Below are 15,473 nucleotides of genomic sequence, written 5' to 3' on the forward strand. Positions count from 1 at the left end.
TATGCAGTGTCAGGGGCACTCTGTAAGTCTGCAGTGTAAGGGTCAATCTGTAACTCTGCAGTGTCAGGGTCACTGTGTAACTCTGCAGTGTAAGGGTCAATCTGTAACTCTGCAGTGTAAGGGTCAGTGTGTAACTCTGCAGTGTAAGGGTCTCTGTGTAACTATGCAGTGTCTGGGTCAGTGTGTAACACTGCAGTGTCAGTGTCAGTGTGTAACTCTGCAGTGTCAGGGTCACTGTGTAACTCTGCAGTGTCAGGGTCTCTGTGTAACTCTGCAGTGTCTGGGTCAGTGTGTAACTCTGCAGTGTCAGGGTCAGTGTGTAACTCTGCAGTGTCAGGGTCACTGTGTAACTCTGCAGTGTCTGGGTCACAGTGTAACTGCAGTGTAAGGGTCTCTGTGTAACTCTGCAGTGTCTGGCTCAGTGTGTAACTCTGCAGTGTCAGTGTCAGTGTGTAACTCTGCAGTGTCAGGGTCAGTGTGTAACTCTGCAGTGACAGGGTCACTTTGTAACTCTGCAGTGTAAGGGTCACAGTGTAACTCTGCAGTGTAAGCGTCACTCTGTAACTCTGTAGTGTAACGGTCACTGTATAACTCTGCAGTGTAAGGGTCACTGTGTAACTCTGCAGTGTCAAGGTCAGTGTGTAACTCTGCAGTGTAAGGGTCACTGTGTAACTCTGCAGTGTAATGGTCACTCTGCAACTCTGCAGTGTCAGGGTCACTTTGTAACTCTGCAGTGTCAGGGTCAGTGTGTAACTCTGCAGTGTTAAGGTCAGTGTGTAACTCTGCAGTGTAAGGGTCACTGTGTAACTCTGCAGTGTCAGGGTCAGTGTGTAACTCTGCAGTGTAAGGGTCACTGTGTAACTCTGCAGTGTCAGGGTCAGTGTGTAACTCTGCAGTGTAAGGGTCATTCTGTAACTCTGCAATGTTAGGGTCACTGTCACTCTGCAGTGTAAGGGTCAGTGTGTAACTCTACAGTGTCAGGGTCAGTGTGTAACTCTGTAGTGTCAGGGTCACTGTGTAACTCTGCAGTGTCTGGGTCAGTGTGTAACTCTGCAGTGTCTGGGTCACTGTGTAACTCTGCAGTGTGAGGGTCACTGTGTAACTCTGCAGTGAAAGGGTCATTCTGTAACTATGCAGTGTCAGGGGCACTCTCTAAGTCTGCAGTGTAAGGGTCAATCTGTAACTCTGCAGTGTAATCGTCAGTGTGTAACTCTGCAGTGTAAGGGTCTCTGTGTAACTCTGCAGTGTCTGGGTCAGTGTGTAACACTGCAGTGTCAGTGTCAGTGTGTAACTCTGCAGTGTCAGGGTCAGTGTGTAACTCTGCAGTGTCAGTGTCAGTGTGTAACTCTGCAGTGTCATGGTCACTGTGTAACTCTGCAGTGTCTGGGTCACAGTGTAACTGCAGTGTAAGGGTCTCTGTGTAACTCTGCAGTGTCTGGGTCAGTGTGTAACTCTGCAGTGTCAGTGTCAGTGTGTAACTCTGCAGTGTCAGGGTCAGTGTGTAACTCTGCAGTGTAAGGGTCACTTTGTAACTCTGCAGTGTAAGGGTCACAGTGTAACTCTGCAGTGTAAACGTCACTCTGTAACTCTGTAGTGTAACGGTCACTGTATAACACTGCAGTGTAAGGGTCACTGTGTAACTCTGCAGTGTCAGGGTCAGTGTGTAACTCTGCAGTGTCAGGGTCACTTTGTAACTCAGCAGTGTCAGGGTCAGTGTGCAACTCTGCAGTGTAAGGGTCACTGTGTAACTCTGCAGTGTAATGGTCACTGTGCAACTCTGCAGTGTAAGGGTCACTGTGCAACTCTGCAGTGTAATGGTCACTCTGCAACTCTGCAGTGTCAGGGTCACTTTGTAACTCTGCAGTGTCAGGGTCACTGTAACTCTGCAGTGTAAGGGTCACTGTGTAACTCTGCAGTGTAAGGGTCACACTGTAACTCTGCAGTGTCAGGGTCAGTGTGTAACTCTGCAGTGTCTGGGTCACTGTGTAACTCTGCAGTGTGAGGGTCACTGTGTAACTCTGCAGTGTCAGGGTCAGTGTGTAACTCTGCAGTGTAAGGGTCATTCTGTAACTATGAAGTGTCAGGGGCACTCTGTAAGTCTGCAGTGTCTGGGTCAGTGTGTCACTCTGCAGTGTAAGGGTCACTCTGTAACTCTGCAGTGTAAGGGTCACTGTGTAACTCTGCAGTGTAATGGTCACTCTGTAACTCTGCAGTGTAAGGGTCACTCTGTAACTCTGCAGTGTAAGGGTAACTGTGTAACTCTGCAGTGTCAGGGTCACTGTGTAACTCTGCAGTGTAAGGGTCACAGTGTAACTGCAGTGTAAGGGTCACAGTGTAACTGTGCAGTGTAAGGGTCAGTGTGTATCTCTGCAGTGTAAGGGTTACTGTGTAACTCTGCAGTGTCAGGGTCACTGTGTAACTCTGCGGTTTAAGGGTCACCGTGTAACTCTGCAGTGTCAGGGTCACTGTGTAACTCTGCAGTGTAAGGGTCACTGTGTAACTCTGCAGTGTCAGGGTCAGTGTGTAACTCTGCAGTGTTCGGGTCAGAGTGTAACTGCAGTGTCTGGGTCAGTGTGTAACTCTGCAGTGTAAGGGTCACTGTGTAACTCTGCAGTGTCAGGGTCACTGTGTAACTCTGCAGTGTCTGGGTCACTGTGTAACTCTACAATGTAAGGGTCACTGTAACTCTGCAGTGTAAGGGTCACTGTGTAACTCTGCAGTGTAAGGGTCACTCTGTAACTCTGCAGTGTCAGGGTCATTCTGTAACTATGCAGTGTCAGGGGCACTCTCTAAGTCTGCAGTGTAAGGGTCAATCTGTAACTCTGCAGTGTAAGGGTCAATCTGTAACTCTGCAGTGTAAGGGTCAGTGTGTAACTCTGCAGTGTAAGGGTCTCTGTGTAACTATGCAGTGTCTGGGTCAGTGTGTAACACTGCAGTGTCAGTGTCAGTGTGTAACTCTGCAGTGTCAGGGTCACTGTGTAACTCTGCAGTGTCAGGGTCTCTGTGTAACTCTGCAGTGTCTGGGTCAGTGTGTAACTCTGCAGTGTCAGGGTCAGTGTGTAACTCTGCAGTGTCAGGGTCACTGTGTAACTCTGCAGTGTCTGGGTCACAGTGTAACTGCAGTGTAAGGGTCTCTGTGTAACTCTGCAGTGTCTGGGTCAGTGTGTAACTCTGCAGTGTCAGTGTCAGTGTGTAACTCTGCAGTGTCAGGGTCAGTGTGTAACTCTGCAGAGACAGGGTCACTTTGTAACTCTGCAGTGTAAGGGTCACAGTGTAACTCTGCAGTGTAAGCGTCACTCTGTAACTCTGTAGTGTAACGGTCACTGTATAACTCTGCAGTGTAAGGGTCACTGTGTAACTCTGCAGTGTCAGGGTCAGTGTGTAACTCTGCAGTGTGAGGGTCACTGTGTAACTCTGCAGTGTCAGGGTCAGTGTGTAACTCTACAGTGTCAGGGTCAGTGTGTAACTCTGCAGTGTCAGGGTCACTGTGTAACTCTGCAGTGTCTGGGTCAGTGTGTAACTCTGCAGTGTCTGGGTCACTGTGTAACTCTGCAGTGTGAGGGTCACTGTGTAACTCTGCAGTGTCAGGGTCAGTGTGTAACTCTGCAGTGAAAGAATCATTCTGTAACTATGCAGTGTCAGGGGCACTCTCTAAGTCTGCAGTGTAAGGGTCAATCTGTAACTCTACAGTGTAATCGTCAGTGTGTAACTCTGCAGTGTAAGGGTCTCTGAGTAACTCTGCAGTGTCTGGGTCAGTGTGTAACACTGCAGTGTCAGTGTCAGTGTGTAACTCTGCAGTGTCAGGGTCAGAGTGTAACTGCAGTGTCTGGGTCAGTGTGTAACTCTGCAGTGTCAGGGTCAGTGTGTAACTCTGCAGTGTCAGTGTCAGTGTGTAACTCTGCAGTGTCATGGTCACTGTGTAACTCTGCAGTGTCTGGGTCACAGTGTAACTGCAGTGTAAGGGTCTCTGTGTAACTCTGCAGTGTCTGGGTCAGTGTGTAACTCTGCAGTGTCAGTGTCAGTGTGTAACTCTGCAGTGTCAGGGTCAGTGTGTAACTCTGCAGTGTAAGGGTCACTTTGTAACTCTGCAGTGTAAGGGTCACAGTGTAACTCTGCAGTGTAAACGTCACTCTGTAACTCTGTAGTGTAACGGTCACTGTATAACACTGCAGTGTAAGGGTCACTGTGTAACTCTGCAGTGTCAGGTTCAGTGTGTAACTCTACAATGTTAGGGTCACTGTAACTCTGCAGTGTAAGGGTCACTGTGCAACTCTGCAGTGTAATGGTCACTCTGCAACTCTGCAGTGTCAGGGTCACTTTGTAACTCTGCAGTGTCAGGGTCACTGTAACTCTGCAGTGTAAGGGTCACTGTGTAACTCTGCAGTGTAAGGGTCACACTGTAACGCTGCAGTGTCAGGGTCAGTGTGTAACTCTGCAGTGTCTGGGTCACTGTGTAACTCTGCAGTGTGAGGGTCACTGTGTAACTCTGCAGTGTCAGGGTCAGTGTGTAACTCTGCAGTGTAAGGGTCATTCTGTAACTATGAAGTGTCAGGGGCACTCTGTAAGTCTGCAGTGTAAGGGTCAATCTGTAACTCTGCAGTGTAAGGGTCAGTGTGTCACTCTGCAGTGTAAGGGTCACTCTGAAACTCTGCAGTGTAAGGGTCACTGTGTAACTCTGCAGTGTAATGGTCACTCTGCAACTCTGCAGTGTCAGGGTCACTTTGTAACTCTGCAGTGTCAGGGTCACTGTAACTCTGCAGTGTAAGGGTCACTGTGTAACTCTGCAGTGTAAGGGTCACTCTGTAACTCTGCAGTGTAAGGGTAACTGTGTAACTCTGCAGTGTCAGGGTCACTGTGTAACTCTGCAGTGTAAGGGTCACAGTGTAACTGCAGTGTAAGGGTCACAGTGTAACTGTGCAGTGTAAGGGTCAGTGTGTAACTCTGCAGTGTAAGGGTTACTGTGTAACTCTGCAGTGTCAGGGTCACTGTGTAACTCTGCGGTTTAAGGGTCACCGTGTAACTCTGCAGTGTCAGGGTCACTGTGTAACTCTGCAGTGTAAGGGTCACTGTGTAACTCTGCAGTGTCAGGGTCAGTGTGTAACTCTGCAGTGTTCGGGTCACAGTATAACTGCAGTGTAAGGGTCAGAGTGTAACTGCAGTGTCTGGGTCAGTGTGTAACTCTGCAGTGTAAGGGTCACTGTGTAACTCTGCAGTGTCAGGGTCAGTGTGTAACTCTGCAGTGTTAGGGTCACAATGTAACTGCAGTGTAAGGGTCAGAGTGTAACTGCAGTGTCTGGGTCAGTGTGTAACTCTGCAGTGTAAGGGTCACTGTGTAACTCTGCAGTGTCAGGGTCAGTGTGTAACTCTGCAGTGTTAGGGTCACAATGTAACTGCAGTGAAACGGTCACTGTGTAACTGCAGTGTCTGGGTCAGTGTGTAACTCTGCAGTGTAAGGGTCTCTGTGTAAATCTGCAGTTTCAGGGTCACTGTGTAACTCTGCAGTGTAAGGGTCACAGTGCAACTCTGCAGTGTAATGGTCACTGTATAACTCTGCAGTGTAAGGGTCACTCTGTAACTCTGCAGTGTAAGGGTCAGTGTGTAACTCTGCAGTGTAACGGTCACTGTATAACTCTGCAATGAAAGGGTCACTCTGTAGCTCTGCAGTGTCAGGGTTACTGTGTAACTCTGCAGTGTCAGGGTCACTGTGTAACTCTGCAGTGACAGAGTCACTGTGTGACTCTGCAGTGTCAGGGTCACTGTGTAACTCTGCAGTGTAAGGGTCACTGTATAACTCTGCAGTGTCAGGGTCACTCTGTAACTCTGCAGTGTCAGGGTCACTATGTAACTCTGCAGTGTCAGGGTCACTGTGTAACTCTGCCATGTAAGGGACACTCTGTAACTCTGCAGTGTAAGGGTCTCTGTGTAACACTGCAGTGTAAGGATCGTGTAACTCTGCAGTGTAAGGGTCACTGTGTAACTCTGCAGTGTAAGGGTCACTGTGTAACTCTGCAGTGTCAGGGTCACTGTGTAACTCTGCAGTGTAAGGGTCACTGTGTAACTCTGCAGTGTCAGGGTTAGTGTGTAACTCTGTAGTGTTAGGGTCACAGTGTAATTGCAGTGTAAGGGTCACAGTGTAACTCTGCAGTGTCTGGGTCAGTGTGTAACTCTGCAGTGTAAGGGTCTCTGTGTAACTCTGCAGTGTCAGGGTCACTGTTTCACTCTGCAGTGTAAGGGTCACAGTGTAACTCTGCAGTGTAACGGTCACTGTATAACTCTGCAGTGTAAGGGTGACTCTGTAACACTGCAGTGTAAGGGTCACTGTGTAACTCTGCAGTGTAATGGTCACTCTGTAACTCTGCAGTGTCAGGGTCATTCTGTAACTATGCAGTGTCAGGGGCACTCTCTAAGTCTGCAGTGTAAGGGTCAATCTGTAACTCTGCAGTGTAAGGGTCAATCTGTAACTCTGCAGTGTAAGGGTCAGTGTGTAACTCTGCAGTGTAAGGGTCTCTGTGTAACTATGCAGTGTCTGGGTCAGTGTGTAACACTGCAGTGTCAGTGTCAGTGTGTAACTCTGCAGTGTCAGGGTCACTGTGTAACTCTGCAGTGTCAGGGTCTCTGTGTAACTCTGCAGTGTCTGGGTCAGTGTGTAACTCTGCAGTGTCAGGGTCAGTGTGTAACTCTGCAGTGTCAGGGTCACTGTGTAACTCTGCAGTGTCTGGGTCACAGTGTAACTGCAGTGTAAGGGTCTCTGTGTAACTCTGCAGTGTCTGGGTCAGTGTGTAACTCTGCAGTGTCAGTGTCAGTGTGTAACTCTGCAGTGTCAGGGTCAGTGTGTAACTCTGCAGAGACAGGGTCACTTTGTAACTCTGCAGTGTAAGGGTCACAGTGTAACTCTGCAGTGTAAGCGTCACTCTGTAACTCTGTAGTGTAACGGTCACTGTATAACTCTGCAGTGTAAGGGTCACTGTGTAACTCTGCAGTGTCAGGGTCAGTGTGTAACTCTGCAGTGTGAGGGTCACTGTGTAACTCTACAGTGTCAGGGTCAGTGTGTAACTCTGCAGTGTCAGGGTCACTGTGTAACTCTGCAGTGTCTGGGTCAGTGTGTAACTCTGCAGTGTCTGGGTCACTGTGTAACTCTGCAGTGTCAGGGTCACTGTGTAACTCTGCAGTGTCTGGGTCACAGTGTAACTGCAGTGTAAGGGTCTCTGTGTAACTCTGCAGTGTCTGGGTCAGTGTGTAACTCTGCAGTGTCAGTGTCAGTGTGTAACTCTGCAGTGTCAGGGTCAGTGTGTAACTCTGCAGAGACAGGGTCACTTTGTAACTCTGCAGTGTAAGGGTCACAGTGTAACTCTGCAGTGTAAGCGTCACTCTGTAACTCTGTAGTGTAACGGTCACTGTATAACTCTGCAGTGTAAGGGTCACTGTGTAACTCTGCAGTGTCAGGGTCAGTGTGTAACTCTGCAGTGTGAGGGTCACTGTGTAACTCTACAGTGTCAGGGTCAGTGTGTAACTCTGCAGTGTCAGGGTCACTGTGGAACTCTGCAGTGTCTGGGTCAGTGTGTAACTCTGCAGTGTCTGGGTCACTGTGTAACTCTGCAGTGTGAGGGTCACTGTGTAACTCTGCAGTGTCAGGGTCAGTGTGTAACTCTGCAGTGAAAGAATCATTCTGTAACTATGCAGTGTCAGGGGCACTCTCTAAGTCTGCAGTGTAAGGGTCAATCTGTAACTCTACAGTGTAATCGTCAGTGTGTAACTCTGCAGTGTAAGGGTCTCTGAGTAACTCTGCAGTGTCTGGGTCAGTGTGTAACACTGCAGTGTCAGTGTCAGTGTGTAACTCTGCAGTGTCAGGGTCAGAGTGTAACTGCAGTGTCTGGGTCAGTGTGTAACTCTGCAGTGTCAGGGTCAGTGTGTAACTCTGCAGTGTCAGTGTCAGTGTGTAACTCTGCAGTGTCATGGTCACTGTGTAACTCTGCAGTGTCTGGGTCACAGTGTAACTGCAGTGTAAGGGTCTCTGTGTAACTCTGCAGTGTCTGGGTCAGTGTGTAACTCTGCAGTGTCAGTGTCAGTGTGTAACTCTGCAGTGTCAGGGTCAGTGTGTAACTCTGCAGTGTAAGGGTCACTTTGTAACTCTGCAGTGTAAGGGTCACAGTGTAACTCTGCAGTGTAAACGTCACTCTGTAACTCTGTAGTGTAACGGTCACTGTATAACACTGCAGTGTAAGGGTCACTGTGTAACTCTGCAGTGTCAGGTTCAGTGTGTAACTCTACAATGTTAGGGTCACTGTAACTCTGCAGTGTAAGGGTCACTGTGCAACTCTGCAGTGTAATGGTCACTCTGCAACTCTGCAGTGTCAGGGTCACTTTGTAACTCTGCAGTGTCAGGGTCACTGTAACTCTGCAGTGTAAGGGTCACTGTGTAACTCTGCAGTGTAAGGGTCACACTGTAACGCTGCAGTGTCAGGGTCAGTGTGTAACTCTACAGTGTCAGGGTCAGTGTGTAACTCTGCAGTGTCAGGGTCACTGTGTAACTCTGCAGTGTCTGGGTCAGTGTGTAACTCTGCAGTGTCTGGGTCACTGTGTAACTCTGCAGTGTGAGGGTCACTGTGTAACTCTGCAGTGAAAGGGTCATTCTGTAACTATGCAGTGTCAGGGGCACTCTCTAAGTCTGCAGTGTAAGGGTCAATCTGTAACTCTGCAGTGTAATCGTCAGTGTGTAACTCTGCAGTGTAAGGGTCTCTGTGTAACTCTGCAGTGTCTGGGTCAGTGTGTAACACTGCAGTGTCAGTGTCAGTGTGTAACTCTGCAGTGTCAGGATCAGTGTGTAACTCTGCAGTGTCAGTGTCAGTGTGTAACTCTGCAGTGTCATGGTCACTGTGTAACTCTGCAGTGTCTGGGTCACAGTGTAACTGCAGTGTAAGGGTCTCTGTGTAACTCTGCAGTGTCTGGGTCAGTGTGTAACTCTGCAGTGTAAGGGTCACTCTGTAACTCTGCAGTGTCAGGGTCATTTGTAACTCTGCAGTGTCAGGGTCACTGTAACTCTGCAGTGTAAGGGTCACACTGTAAATCTGCAGTGTCAGGGTCAGTGTGTAACTCTGCAGTGTCTGGGTCACTGTGTAACTCTGCAGTGTGAGGGTCACTGTGTAACTCTGCAGTGTCTGGGTCACTGTGTAACTCTGCAGTGTGAGGGTCACTGTGTAACTCTGCAGTGTCAGGGTCAGTGTGTAACTCTGCAGTGTCTGGGTCACTGTGTAACTCTGCAGTGTCAGGGTCACTGTGTAACTCTGCAGCGTCAGGGTCGCTGTGTAACTCTGCAGTGTAAGGGTCATTCTGTAACTATGCAGTGTCAGGGGCACTCTGTAAGTCTGCAGTGTAAGGGTCAATCTGTAACTCTGCAGTGTCAGGGTCACTGTGTAACTCTGCAGTGTAAGGGTCAATCTGTAACTCTGCAGTGTAAGGGTCAGTGTGTAACTCTGCAGTGTCAGGGTCTCTGTGTAACTATGCAGTGTCTGGGTCAGTGTGTAACACTGCAGTGTCAGTGTCAGTGTGTAACTCTGCAGTGTCAGGGTCACTGTGTAACTCTGCAGTGTCAGGGTCTCTGTGTAACTCTGCAGTGTCTGGGTCAGTGTGTAACTCTGCAGTGTCAGGGTCAGTGTGTAACTCTGCAGTGTCAGGGTCACTGTGTAACTCTGCAGTGTCTGGGTCACAGTGTAACTGCAGTGTAAGGGTCTCTGTGTAACTCTGCAGTGTCTGGCTCAGTGTGTAACTCTGCAGTGTCAGTGTCAGTGTGTAACTCTGCAGTGTCAGGGTCAGTGTGTAACTCTGCAGTGACAGGGTCACTTTGTAACTCTTCAGTGTAAGGGTCACAGTGTAACTCTGCAGTGTAAGCGTCACTCTGTAACTCTGTAGTGTAACGGTCACTGTATAACTCTGCAGTGTAAGGGTCACTGTGTAACTCTGCAGTGTCAAGGTCAGTGTGTAACTCTGCAGTGTAAGGGTCACTGTGTAACTCTGCAGTGTAATGGTCACTCTGCAACTCTGCAGTGTCAGGGTCACTTTGTAACTCTGCAGTGTCAGGGTCAGTGTGTAACTCTGCAGTGTTAAGGTCAGTGTGTAACTCTGCAGTGTAAGGGTCACTGTGTAACTCTGCAGTGTCAGGGTCAGTGTGTAACTCTGCAGTGTAAGGGTCACTGTGTAACTCTGCAGTGTCAGGGTCAGTGTGTAACTCTGCAGTGTAAGGGTCATTCTGTAACTCTGCAATGTTAGGGTCACTGTCACTCTGCAGTGTAAGGGTCAGTGTGTAACTCTACAGTGTCAGGGTCAGTGTGTAACTCTGTAGTGTCAGGGTCACTGTGTAACTCTGCAGTGTCTGGGTCAGTGTGTAACTCTGCAGTGTCTGGGTCACTGTGTAACTCTGCAGTGTGAGGGTCACTGTGTAACTCTGCAGTGAAAGGGTCATTCTGTAACTATGCAGTGTCAGGGGCACTCTCTAAGTCTGCAGTGTAAGGGTCAATCTGTAACTCTGCAGTGTAATCGTCAGTGTGTAACTCTGCAGTGTAAGGGTCTCTGTGTAACTCTGCAGTGTCTGGGTCAGTGTGTAACACTGCAGTGTCAGTGTCAGTGTGTAACTCTGCAGTGTCAGGGTCAGTGTGTAACTCTGCAGTGTCAGTGTCAGTGTGTAACTCTGCAGTGTCATGGTCACTGTGTAACTCTGCAGTGTCTGGGTCACAGTGTAACTGCAGTGTAAGGGTCTCTGTGTAACTCTGCAGTGTCTGGGTCAGTGTGTAACTCTGCAGTGTCAGTGTCAGTGTGTAACTCTGCAGTGTCAGGGTCAGTGTGTAACTCTGCAGTGTAAGGGTCACTTTGTAACTCTGCAGTGTAAGGGTCACAGTGTAACTCTGCAGTGTAAACGTCACTCTGTAACTCTGTAGTGTAACGGTCACTGTATAACACTGCAGTGTAAGGGTCACTGTGTAACTCTGCAGTGTCAGGGTCAGTGTGTAACTCTGCAGTGTCAGGGTCACTTTGTAACTCAGCAGTGTCAGGGTCACTGTAACTCTGCAGTGTAAGGGTCACTGTGTAACTCTGCAGTGTAATGGTCACTGTGCAACTCTGCAGTGTAAGGGTCACTGTGCAACTCTGCAGTGTAATGGTCACTCTGCAACTCTGCAGTGTCAGGGTCACTTTGTAACTCTGCAGTGTCAGGGTCACTGTAACTCTGCAGTGTAAGGGTCACTGTGTAACTCTGCAGTGTAAGGGTCACACTGTAACTCTGCAGTGTCAGGGTCAGTGTGTAACTCTGCAGTGTCTGGGTCACTGTGTAACTCTGCAGTGTGAGGGTCACTGTGTAACTCTGCAGTGTCAGGGTCAGTGTGTAACTCTGCAGTGTAAGGGTCATTCTGTAACTATGAAGTGTCAGGGGCACTCTGTAAGTCTGCAGTGTCTGGGTCAGTGTGTCACTCTGCAGTGTAAGGGTCACTCTGTAACTCTGCAGTGTAAGGGTCACTGTGTAACTCTGCAGTGTAATGGTCACTCTGTAACTCTGCAGTGTAAGGGTCACTCTGTAACTCTGCAGTGTAAGGGTAACTGTGTAACTCTGCAGTGTCAGGGTCACTGTGTAACTCTGCAGTGTAAGGGTCACAGTGTAACTGCAGTGTAAGGGTCACAGTGTAACTGTGCAGTGTAAGGGTCAGTGTGTATCTCTGCAGTGTAAGGGTTACTGTGTAACTCTGCAGTGTCAGGGTCACTGTGTAACTCTGCGGTTTAAGGGTCACCGTGTAACTCTGCAGTGTCAGGGTCACTGTGTAACTCTGCAGTGTAAGGGTCACTGTGTAACTCTGCAGTGTCAGGGTCAGTGTGTAACTCTGCAGTGTTCGGGTCAGAGTGTAACTGCAGTGTCTGGGTCAGTGTGTAACTCTGCAGTGTAAGGGTCACTGTGTAACTCTGCAGTGTCAGGGTCACTGTGTAACTCTGCAGTGTCTGGGTCACTGTGTAACTCTACAATGTAAGGGTCACTGTAACTCTGCAGTGTAAGGGTCACTGTGTAACTCTGCAGTGTAAGGGTCACTCTGTAACTCTGCAGTGTCAGGGTCATTCTGTAACTATGCAGTGTCAGGGGCACTCTCTAAGTCTGCAGTGTAAGGGTCAATCTGTAACTCTGCAGTGTAAGGGTCAATCTGTAACTCTGCAGTGTAAGGGTCAGTGTGTAACTGCAGTGTAAGGGTCTCTGTGTAACTATGCAGTGTCTGGGTCAGTGTGTAACACTGCAGTGTCAGTGTCAGTGTGTAACTCTGCAGTGTCAGGGTCACTGTGTAACTCTGCAGTGTCAGGGTCTCTGTGTAACTCTGCAGTGTCTGGGTCAGTGTGTAACTCTGCAGTGTCAGGGTCAGTGTGTAACTCTGCAGTGTCAGGGTCACTGTGTAACTCTGCAGTGTCTGGGTCACAGTGTAACTGCAGTGTAAGGGTCTCTGTGTAACTCTGCAGTGTCTGGGTCAGTGTGTAACTCTGCAGTGTCAGTGTCAGTGTGTAACTCTGCAGTGTCAGGGTCAGTGTGTAACTCTGCAGAGACAGGGTCACTTTGTAACTCTGCAGTGTAAGGGTCACAGTGTAACTCTGCAGTGTAAGCGTCACTCTGTAACTCTGTAGTGTAACGGTCACTGTATAACTCTGCAGTGTAAGGGTCACTGTGTAACTCTGCAGTGTCAGGGTCAGTGTGTAACTCTGCAGTGTGAGGGTCACTGTGTAACTCTGCAGTGTCAGGGTCAGTGTGTAACTCTACAGTGTCAGGGTCAGTGTGTAACTCTGCAGTGTCAGGGTCACTGTGTAACTCTGCAGTGTCTGGGTCAGTGTGTAACTCTGCAGTGTCTGGGTCACTGTGTAACTCTGCAGTGTGAGGGTCACTGTGTAACTCTGCAGTGTCAGGGTCAGTGTGTAACTCTGCAGTGAAAGAATCATTCTGTAACTATGCAGTGTCAGGGGCACTCTCTAAGTCTGCAGTGTAAGGGTCAATCTGTAACTCTACAGTGTAATCGTCAGTGTGTAACTCTGCAGTGTAAGGGTCTCTGAGTAACTCTGCAGTGTCTGGGTCAGTGTGTAACACTGCAGTGTCAGTGTCAGTGTGTAACTCTGCAGTGTCAGGGTCAGAGTGTAACTGCAGTGTCTGGGTCAGTGTGTAACTCTGCAGTGTCAGGGTCAGTGTGTAACTCTGCAGTGTCAGTGTCAGTGTGTAACTCTGCAGTGTCATGGTCACTGTGTAACTCTGCAGTGTCTGGGTCACAGTGTAACTGCAGTGTAAGGGTCTCTGTGTAACTCTGCAGTGTCTGGGTCAGTGTGTAACTCTGCAGTGTCAGTGTCAGTGTGTAACTCTGCAGTGTCAGGGTCAGTGTGTAACTCTGCAGTGTAAGGGTCACTTTGTAACTCTGCAGTGTAAGGGTCACAGTGTAACTCTGCAGTGTAAACGTCACTCTGTAACTCTGTAGTGTAACGGTCACTGTATAACACTGCAGTGTAAGGGTCACTGTGTAACTCTGCAGTGTCAGGTTCAGTGTGTAACTCTACAATGTTAGGGTCACTGTAACTCTGCAGTGTAAGGGTCACTGTGCAACTCTGCAGTGTAATGGTCACTCTGCAACTCTGCAGTGTCAGGGTCACTTTGTAACTCTGCAGTGTCAGGGTCACTGTAACTCTGCAGTGTAAGGGTCACTGTGTAACTCTGCAGTGTAAGGGTCACACTGTAACGCTGCAGTGTCAGGGTCAGTGTGTAACTCTGCAGTGTCTGGGTCACTGTGTAACTCTGCAGTGTGAGGGTCACTGTGTAACTCTGCAGTGTCAGGGTCAGTGTGTAACTCTGCAGTGTAAGGGTCATTCTGTAACTATGAAGTGTCAGGGGCACTCTGTAAGTCTGCAGTGTAAGGGTCAATCTGTAACTCTGCAGTGTAAGGGTCAGTGTGTCACTCTGCAGTGTAAGGGTCACTCTGAAACTCTGCAGTGTAAGGGTCACTGTGTAACTCTGCAGTGTAATGGTCACTCTGCAACTCTGCAGTGTCAGGGTCACTTTGTAACTCTGCAGTGTCAGGGTCACTGTAACTCTGCAGTGTAAGGGTCACTGTGTAACTCTGCAGTGTAAGGGTCACTCTGTAACTCTGCAGTGTAAGGGTAACTGTGTAACTCTGCAGTGTCAGGGTCACTGTGTAACTCTGCAGTGTAAGGGTCACAGTGTAACTGCAGTGTAAGGGTCACAGTGTAACTGTGCAGTGTAAGGGTCAGTGTGTAACTCTGCAGTGTAAGGGTTACTGTGTAACTCTGCAGTGTCAGGGTCACTGTGTAACTCTGCGGTTTAAGGGTCACCGTGTAACTCTGCAGTGTCAGGGTCACTGTGTAACTCTGCAGTGTAAGGGTCACTGTGTAACTCTGCAGTGTCAGGGTCAGTGTGTAACTCTGCAGTGTTCGGGTCACAGTATAACTGCAGTGTAAGGGTCAGAGTGTAACTGCAGTGTCTGGGTCAGTGTGTAACTCTGCAGTGTAAGGGTCACTGTGTAACTCTGCAGTGTCAGGGTCAGTGTGTAACTCTGCAGTGTTAGGGTCACAATGTAACTGCAGTGTAAGGGTCAGAGTGTAACTGCAGTGTCTGGGTCAGTGTGTAACTCTGCAGTGTAAGGGTCACTGTGTAACTCTGCAGTGTCAGGGTCAGTGTGTAACTCTGCAGTGTTAGGGTCACAATGTAACTGCAGTGAAACGGTCACTGTGTAACTGCAGTGTCTGGGTCAGTGTGTAACTCTGCAGTGTAAGGGTCTCTGTGTAAATCTGCAGTTTCAGGGTCACTGTGTAACTCTGCAGTGTAAGGGTCACAGTGCAACTCTGCAGTGTAACGGTCACTGTATAACTCTGCAGTGTAAGGGTCACTCTGTAACTCTGCAGTGTAAGGGTCAGTGTGTAACTCTGCAGTGTAACGGTCACTGTATAACTCTGCAATGAAAGGGTCACTCTGTAGCTCTGCAGTGTCAGGGTTACTGTGTAACTCTGCAGTGTCAGGGTCACTGTGTAACTCTGCAGTGACAGAGTCACTGTGTGACTCTGCAGTGTCAGGGTCACTGTGTAACTCTGCAGTGTAAGGGTCACTGTATAACTCTGCAGTGTCAGGGTCACTCTGTAACTCTGCAGTGTCAGGGTCACTATGTAACTCTGCAGTGTCAGGGTCACTGTGTAACTCTGCCATGTAAGGGACACTCTGTAACTCTGCAGTGTAAGGGTCTCTGTGTAACACTGCAGTGTAAGGATCGTGTAACTCTGCAGTGTAAGGGTCACTGTGTAACTCTGCAGTGTAAGGGTCACTGTGTAACTCTGCAGTGTCAGGGTCACTGTGTAACTCTGCAGTGTAAGGGTCACTGTGTAACTCTGCAGTGTCAGGGTTAGTGTGTAACTCTGTAGTGTTAGGGTCACAGTGTAATTGCAGTGTAAGGGTCACAGTGTAACTCTGC

This window comes from Scyliorhinus torazame, chromosome 2, assembly GCF_047496885.1.
Source record: "Scyliorhinus torazame isolate Kashiwa2021f chromosome 2, sScyTor2.1, whole genome shotgun sequence".
Taxonomy (NCBI): Eukaryota; Metazoa; Chordata; class Chondrichthyes; order Carcharhiniformes; family Scyliorhinidae; genus Scyliorhinus; species Scyliorhinus torazame.